General features: G+C 39.3%; 1 protein-coding gene across 4 annotated transcripts in view; it reads right to left on the reverse strand.

Moving 5' to 3' along the window:
• Positions 1–8,627, reverse strand: part of NIPBL (NIPBL cohesin loading factor) — a 197,335-nt gene extending 188,708 nt beyond the window's left edge. For 3 of the 4 annotated variants that reach the window (XM_032625187.1, XM_032625189.1, XM_032625188.1), the window contains exon 1: positions 750–8,627. The gene's annotated coding sequence lies outside the window, so the exon portion shown is untranslated. The remainder of the gene's footprint in view (positions 1–749) is intronic. The other variant, XM_032625190.1, reaches the window with a different exon arrangement.
• Between the last annotated feature and the right edge of the window lie 802 nt (positions 8,628–9,429).

Raw genomic sequence — 9,429 nt, forward strand, 5'->3', positions numbered from 1 at the left:
AAGTCCATGTGCAACACACTGTCAAACAGCAACATAAAAGCTCTTTGCGTGGGTGGGGGTCATATGCAGTTGTCTACCACACTACGGGTTCCTATATGAAATATTCATGTGGACGACTTAATTCTTTTTAAAAAGAAAATGAGTCTTTATTAACTTTCCAACGTCCAAACAAGTTTTCCACAGGAAAAGAATTACCACTGGATCCGTGTCTGAGTATTTACATTTGTCTCACTAACTGAAACTACTTCCTCCCTTCATGGGGTCATAGGGGGAAGAAGGGGGGTTGTTTGTTTCACTGGGACGTTCCCCACTCCCGGACCAGGAAAGTTGTAAATATGGGGACGGTCAAGGCACATTTGCTGTTAGTTGTATTGTTTCCGCCTCCTCACTAGCTACGGCTCTTCTCCCGGGCAAGGCCTGTCACCGACCAGCAGTAGCTCCGCTCAGCCCGAAGCTCTCCTAATCCCCGAGCTCAAGTAGATTCCGCTGGCCCGCGGCCTGCACTCTCCGCCGGGCCTACGCCTCCCCGGCCGCCCGGCAGGAGCCCAGTCCCCGCCACCGGAGCCGGCCGGGAGAGGGTACCAAACCACCGCCACCCAGGGCGGCTGCCACCAGAGAGGAGCGAACTCTAGACTCGCCCGTGGAGGAGACCTGGGGCCGCTAAGGAAACGGCGGGGAGGGGAGCGAGGAGGAGAGACGCTGAGGACCTGGCGCCGCCGCCGCCGCCGAAATAAAGAGCAGGAATTTACCTGGGCGAATCGGCGTCTGAATCCAAGGGGAGGCCGAGGCCGCTGTGGCGAGAGACTATAATCCGGGCCGGGAGGGGGGGTGGCTACGGCTCCTCTTCCGTCTCCTCAGTGCGGGGAACATGTAGAGCCGGGGGGAGACCAGCCGAGAAGACAAATCGCTGCTTCTTCTTCCTCCTCCTCCTCCTTCTCCCACATAGAAACACTCACAAACACCCGACCGGGGGCCCGAGCTACCGGGGGGGCATCGCCGCCGGCCCGGGAACCAATCCTCCAGTCGGCGGGGGCGTCCCTCCCTGCGGCTTGGTGGTGTCGGGTGAGTCGGTACCGACGGAGGGAGGGGGGGGAGGGCGGGGGGGGAAGGAGCCCTGTGTGTGTGTCTCTCTCGTTTCGTCTCTCCCTCTCAGAACAAAATGCCGACCGGAAGTGCAGCTGCAGGAATGACTCCCTCCGCCGGCGCCAAACACTAACAACCACCCCCTCTTCCCCACTCCACTTCCGCCACCGCCGCGCCGCCGCCGCCACTTCGGTTCGCGTCTTCGGCTGCGCTGCACCGCACGGCCCGCTCCGCTCCGCACCGCACCCGGGGCCGGGCGGCGGCCGGCAGCAAGGCGGCGGCGGCTCTCCTCTGCGCCTTTCTCCTCAGGGCGGCTGTGGATGTTGCCTTTTAGTGTCGATCCTGCGGAGCGGCGTTTTCGCTGCGGCACGGGCGGGCCGGGTCTTCCCGGTCTTTATTTTCCTGGAGGCCGACCGGAGCGGGGCCCGAGTTCGGTGGTGGTAGCGTGCGTGGGGGGCGCTCAGGCCCGGACCGTCTCGCAGCTCGCGCACGCCGCCCCAGCTGTTCGTCTTTAGCTCTCGGGAGCCGAGCTCGGGGCGGCCACGTAGAGGACGCCCGCGATCCGACGGCGACCGAGCATTTTTTAAATGGTGTCCTTGCAGCCGGGTGGATGGATGTATCGTATTGTACACCTTTCTCTCCTTTTGAGAGGCCAGACTTTACGCCAGTCTCTGCATTATTTCTGAGGAGTGAGAACGCAACGCGTGGAGGAGACGAAGATTCTCAGCTGGATTGAAATGGAACCATGTTTGTGATGCATATATTTCTGGAAATATGTGGTCTTTTCTGGTCTTGCATTTTGTTGCCTGTGGTTTTGGCTCTTGCCTAGCAGTCGGGAGAAGGGCCTATAGGCGACGCTGTTCGAGCGAGGAGCCAGTCCGTGCCCCCCTCTAGGTGTGGGTGGAGCCGAGCACGCGGGGAGAGCCGGCGGAGTGCGGGCCGCGGGGGGGCCTGGGGCCAGACGATTTCAGACTTCGTTTTCCTTTACGTTCGAAACAGTGAGGTACTGGCCAAGGCTGGAGTATAAATGTGCTTGTGTGTACAGTTCCAAGCCTCCTGTAGTCTCTGACTGAAACACGTGAAATAACTTTACCGTACAGGTCACTATTAAGTTTACTTCTGTACATTAAAAGGGGGCTATTCTTCAGGTAAAAAGTGCATACGTAAGCTAATTTTACTCAAACGGGACGAAATTTGTGTTATATTTTCATGAGTTTACTTAAATGGTATGTTAATTATATATGCATATGTACCGGTACGCTTAAATAGGAAAAATTTCCCCACAGGTTATTTATTCCTTTTGCCTCACATCACTCGAAGGACTAAATCAGATCTTGTCACTCCTTGACTCTAGACCCTGCCATTGTTTAGCTGGGAGTAAAAGCCAAAGCCTTGACCGCGGCCTAAGGCGGTGCGCGCGGTGGGGCCGGGGCAGGCTTCCTCGGCCGCCTTGCAGGCAGGACGTCTGTCCTGGCTTTTCCTCCGGCCAGGGTCTTTCCCCAAGGACCACAGAGTTTGCTGCCTCACCTTCAGGATTTTGCGCAACTGTGTCCTCGGGGCTCCGTGGCCACTCTTTAAACTGCAAGTTCCCGGTACCTTTTCCCCATTTTTATCCTTCAGGCGTTCTACATATCTTACATGTTTATCTCGTTATCTGTTTTAACCAATAGAATAACGTAAGCTCTGGGAGGGCGAGGTTTTTTTTTTCTTTCCTCCACTGTTGTTTTGTGGAGAAAATAATTCCTGACACAGTAGATGCTTAATATTTGGTTAATGAATGAATGACGATTGTAAGGGCCCTGACCCCACCCACACAATACACCAGTTTCTGAACTCTGTCCCTTACATATGTATATACTTACACACTACAGAGAACTTTATGAAAGATTTGTGGGGAAAAAAAAAAACCCTAGGGAAAAAAATGCAAGTTTATTACAAAGTTCTAGGAAACGGTACTACTTGTAGACATTGAAAGCCGTCCACAACAACACCAGAAGCCCACAAACTGTGATAATTATTTGTTTTGGGGTTTCTGTAAATGGGCTTGCTAGAGGACAGTGCATTATTGGATTATATGATCGTATGCATACTGGGGCAGTTAGCTTTGCTCTCTTCCTGAATGACAACCTGCGTTCTTCATCCAGTCTGTCCTCTTTCTTGCAAAATCGTTTAATCATTTAATCACTAAATTAAAGTCTGAAAATTTGGTTGGTTTAGCCCAAACCCAGCACTACTGTAAAAGTTCATTCAGCAAGTATCTATCGGGCACAAAATGTGTGCCTGGCGCAAAGATTCAAAAGGTGCTGTGTTTCTGAGGCTTAAAGGACCACATATGGCTACTTTGGTTACTACTCAATTATGCTGTCAAGCAAAGCCAACGCTAGTGAGATTTATTTTTACAGTTTCCTTCTGAAGAAAAGGTTCAGTGAATGCTGAGGTCAGGCTTAGTGTGGATATTTTAATCCACCTCTTAGTTTGCTGTTCATTTACATTTACTTACTTTATGATAAGCACCAGGTATACCAATAAATTAATTGATAAATGATTTTTGAAAACTGAAACAAATTGAGAATTTTTATTTTCTAGTGGTTGGATAAACAGGGCTTTTAAATTAAAATACAAATGCCAGGAAACTAACAACTATGCTATAAGCCTTTGGCAGTGATATTACAAATAATCATATTTCATGTATGGAATTTTTGGACAAGAAAAGGTATTTTATAACCATTAATACAATTAATTAGACACTGTTTAGTAAATCCGCTTGTTCATTATAAGTGTACCTTTTAATCTTAAAGAATAGCTTTAATATATAGATGGTTTAGAATATGTTTTTTGTTCATTTTCAAAATACTAATATTTCAGTTTGCTTAGAGAAGCACCATTATCTTCTTATATACTTCCTTAAATGTTACTGGTAAGCTGATAATTTTGCATGTCCAGGTAACGAAATTCTTGGCATTATTGTAGCATTTAATTTAAAATTTTAGATACTTTTTAGTTTCTTCTCTCATTTATTTATTAAGGACTTAACTAGGTGCTATAATTAGCTTTACAATAGGCACCTCCTAAACATTAGTGAATTAAAAATAGACAGGGTCCCTGCCTTTAAGTGTTTTAACTTGTATATAGTTTATACCAATTTTTTTCCAAATCATAGAAATAATGAAATTGTTTCAATGCATATCAGGATATTTATCCATTAAATCAAGTGTTTTGCTTGCCTAAATTTAAGTATCCAAGTTGAGATCTTGTGTAGACTATTAATATAATCTTAGTGTTTTCTCTATTTCATTGTTTCTTGGTGTTTGTTTTTTGGGGGTCTTTTTGCTTAATAATTATTTTCCTCACCACCATCTATTTATTTTGCTCTTACATGTTAAAACCTTTATGTCCAAAATCAGTTGATTTATGGTGGGCTTATGTTTCATTGTTAGATCATTGATGTATCAATTCTTAGTTTGTAGGGTAACCCAGTAAACCTTTAATCTGACCTTATATTGCCTCCTTGCTTTAAGTACTGGGTTGCACTACTCATTTTATTTGCCAAGGAGATTCCTGGATATTCCCGTATGTATTCTTGATCAATAAATTGCAAAAGATTTAATAAAATATTTTAAAATGGATTTTAAGTATTAACTACTGAATGTCATCAACAGGAATTGGTACAATTGGCAAATTATGAATTATTTTATTGAAAATATTTTTCTTTAAGATAAATACAATTTGCCATAAAATGATAGGAATAAAAAATTTTAGAAAATAATTTTCTTCTCATTTTTTCTACCAGTTTTATCATTTGTTAGTGATAAAATTAACTTACAGGAACAGATTTTGAAAAAATAGACATATAGTGTATATACGTTTCATAGATTATTTCAAACTACCAAAATTATTTCACATATCGGATAATTAAAGTTACTTTTAGGAATGTTTTTATCTTAAACTTTGACAAAGTATTAATTATAGATGTTCATTTGAGGGTGAGCTACAAAAATATCAAATAGTCTGTAAATGTTTCTATTTCAAGTTCTCAAAGTAAATACCTTTATCAAATTTGTGATAGTGTTTATGAAGGTTATTCAGCATATCTTATCGATTTTTGTTAAGATGATAGAAATGAATTGTTTTTCCCCTGAATGACTTAGTTCATGTTGGCCTTGGAGAACAGGCTTTGTCTTTTCATGAATCCTTCTCGCCTCTAATTAAGGATTTTCTCTAAATTCATAGATTTTATTATTCATGCTATCCATTTATAATCCTGTGACTTTCCTATATTGTTGTTTATATTTTTGTGTAGCTATGCCTTATGTTCCTGGATCAAAGCGACTAGTTCTGTGTTATACTACATTGCAAGTTTCACTGTGCATTGCATTACTGTAGGGCCCTCAAAAAGTGCACTTCTGAAATATAAATTCAATATAAAATTATTTAGGGTCATTAAATCATCATGAAAGCCTCATCTTAATGGAACCTATGCATATGCTGAATGTGAACCAGAGAATTAAACTCTACACGCATTTTAATACTAAACTAATCTGGAACGACACTGTTTAAAAAAAGATTTTATCAATGAAGGAAAAATACAAAATCCATTAAAAACTTAACATCTAAAATAGGTATGAAGGGAGTGCTTATGATGCACATTTCAAAGCACCTCCTCTAGACCAGTGTTTTAAAACTGGGTCATGTACCATTATGGGTCATGAAATAAATTCAATGGGTTGAGACTAGCGTTTTTTATTTGAAATAGAGGAAAGAATAGAAAATCTAAGAGTACATCACACATGGTAAAGTCTGTATTTATAAACATTCATTCCATTTATGTGTGTGCATGTGCTGGGTTACCTTGTAAAATATATTTTTTATTCTGGGTATAGGCCAGAAAAAGTAGCGTTTTATCTACCGTTCAGATTTTCCTTTACTTCCCCCCTTAGAAAATGAAAAAGAAAAATGCTAGAAAGTTCTGATTGCCTATGAAATAGTGAGGAATTTTAGAGGAGGCACTAGGATATTTTAGAGAAGTTTGATATTGGTTACAGAAAGGTGATCTTAAGGTAAGAGGTAGGTAATAAACTATCAATGGAAACATCAAATTTGGTTGAAGTTGTGAGAAGGAATTATTTTCCTAGTGGAGCTAAATTTGGTGTGTTTAGGTCCATAACTATTTTCTTACTGATTTGTTGTAGCGCATTTTCTAATCTCAGATGCCCAATACAGCAGAATAATAAATAAAAGGCAAAAAATGTTTTTCTGTTTCTTCCCACCTAACCTTCAATCTCAAAACAGATATTAACTAGTCATAGGAATGCAAAGCAAACTGCTACCTTCACAAAGTGATTATCATACGAACAAGTTATTCCCTGAAAATGAAACTCCTGAAAAATAACAAACTTTCAATAAGGTTTTTCTCTCTGGCCAAAGTAAATAATAATTTCTTAACTTTAAGTAAATAGTTAACTTTCATTTGCCATCTAGCTCATCTATGTATTTAAATAAATGTACTTAAAACTGTGTACAGAATTTAAAAGGGAAATTTTAAAATGAGAGAATTGTGTATAGAATTAAAAGGGAGGCAATATACTGTGATCAGTGGGATGAAAACTACCTACCAAACAGAAAATGAGGATTATGTTATACTGAAATGTTTTAATAAAATTAGGCATTTTGAAAAATTTAAACATTTCATTACCATTTCACCTTATTTCAGTATAGATTTCAGTATTGTAATGTTGGTGAGCATTAATGAAAGGTTTTTTTCCAGACATATGATACCAGCTCCCTTTTGATTATAGATGTTTAAGGCCTAGTTTGATTAAAACCTTAGCTAAACACAAAATTTTCTAGAGAACTGACATGAGAATCTCAAACTCAATTATTGAACCAAAGCTTATTCACCCCAAATATTTCACCAATACAAATATGTACCCTATTGAACTAAGAAAGGAATTATATTACTAACCAGCAGAGGGAGCCAAGTCAGTCCTGAAAGATAGGAGTGTAAAGAAAGACCACATGACTTCCTGTTGTGAGTTTGTTGTGGCAGCTGTTCAGTTTAGTCTACCAAAAAGCCAAGTAGAAGGCTAAGAAGGCTACCAATGTATCAGATGTGGATAGGGTGACAATTCTGTCAAAATTACGTTGCAGGAAGCAAACTGAAAGGAAACACTTATGCTTAAGTTAAGGGCAGCCTTGCGAAGAATGTGTAGCATAAAAGAGAATTCTTTAAAAACATGTTAAAAACTAAATGAGTAAAATATGCAAAATAACATTGGTTTCCTTTCTACTATAGGTGGTGAAACTTAGGTGGATCAGAACAAAGCAAAGCTTATTAACCATTAAGCAGAAGCAATTCAAGTAGAAATATAAAAGTGGAAATGTCTCGGTATTATAACCTAAGATGGAAAACCAAAGAAAATAGTACCTAGGGCCATGATGAATTACTCACTAGATGTAACAGTAAACCATTTCTTAATAATTCCATTTTTATTGAAAGCTGAAATTAGTCTCTCATAGGCACATTATAAAATGATCAAGTTGGCAGAAATAGATTGATCTTACATTAAAATTGTATGTACTTTGATAATCTAAAAAACAAAGGATAAATTTTAATAAAGAATGATTACAGTGAATTAATATGAGGTGATTTTTCACTTTAAAAATAAAAAATAGAATTGTTTCCATTACCCTTTATAAACAAAACAAAAAGTAATACCTTGATTTGTGACATGTTTGGAGGAATATAGTAGATAAATGACAGTTGTACTGTCAGCTTATTTAATATATTCTAAGTACCTCAAAATCTCCGATAGAATGATTATTCGAAGTAAATTTGTAAGAGCTGGGTGTTAGCTAACTGTATTAAAATTAAAAAATTTAAAGGCCCAAACAATTTTAGTTTAATAAACTAAATAATGGTAGTCTAGCTGCTTACTCATTGTAAGGTTTGTGGAAACATACTGTCCAAAGCATAGAAGGACAATGGATTCAGGGAGATTTTAGCTATAGGTATATTTACTTATGTGTTTGTTCATTCTAAAAATATACTTCTTGAACACGTACTATCTCCACAGGACATGGAGCATGTATTCATTCTTACATCTTGTTGAAAGATTTAATTTCATTAATATTATGTGAATAGTCATAGAAATTCAATATGCAGCCCATTGAATCCAAGGAGATGGCACTTAGAAGAAAATCATTTAATATTGAGTACTAGAAGGTAGACTGTAAACCTCTGTAAGTTCTTTTATAATACTACATTATACTGACATTATATATTGTCATCTGGTGTCAAATCAGTTAATCACAGCAATAATATCCAATAAGTAAAATTCATCTAATAGCAGCTGTAGAGACATTTTAGTGCCAAAAAAGAATTCAACCAGTATTACTACGAATTATGTGCTTCTTTTACACATAAGTTGCTATAAATATGGGCTATTAGAATTGCATAAACTGACTTGCGTGGTGGAGCAGTGGTTAAGAATACAACTGCCAATGCAGGGGATACGGGTTCTATCCCTGGTCTGGGAAGATCACACATGCTGCGGAGCAACTAAGCCCGTGAGCCACAACTAGTGAAGCCCGTGCTCCGCAACAAGAGAAGCCACTGCAATGAGAAGCCCGCGTACTGCAATGAAGAGTAGCTCCCACTCGCCACAACTAGAGAAAGCCTGCGCGCAGCAATGAAGACCCAACACAGCCAAAAATAAATTAATTTTTTAAAAATGCATAAACAGCCTGACCTTTTAATTATATTTTAAATTTTGTTAGTGTTTTCACCCATGGAAAATGCTATACTGATCTTTTAAAAATTTCATTAATAAAGTGGCAATAGCTTTGCCATGAACCATTTTTTTATTGATAAGCATAATAATGGGTTAATTCATCAAAATTCAATAAAAACTATTAACTTTGTCACCAAAGTCAACATTTCAGAGTCTAAAATACGTAGTATGTTTTTCTGCTTTACCTAGTTTTTTATTTAATATCTAAAGCTCTGTAAAGATAAAACCAAAGGAAGGAAAGAAAATAGCTCATACCTTATCTTATTCCAGAGTAGGGAATGGTGACAGATTAAGAAAAGCACCCAAACAGTGACTTCCAGTGAACAAAATGAGGTCTGAGTAAAGAATTTTGCTTTCCCTAAAAAAAATTAAATACAACATTTTAGTCAGGAATTTATACCCACACATGAATACTGTTTTTAACGCTGCACTTGAGACATTTGAAATATTTTTTTTCTCTTTGAAAAAACAACACCAAAATCCAAATTGCTTTAGTAGTCATGTTTCTAGTTTATCATCTTCTTTTGGTCTTACACTGTTGAATTCTGCATCTCTT

The sequence above is a fragment of the Phocoena sinus genome, chromosome 3, assembly GCF_008692025.1.
Source record: "Phocoena sinus isolate mPhoSin1 chromosome 3, mPhoSin1.pri, whole genome shotgun sequence".
Taxonomy (NCBI): domain Eukaryota; kingdom Metazoa; phylum Chordata; class Mammalia; order Artiodactyla; family Phocoenidae; genus Phocoena; species Phocoena sinus.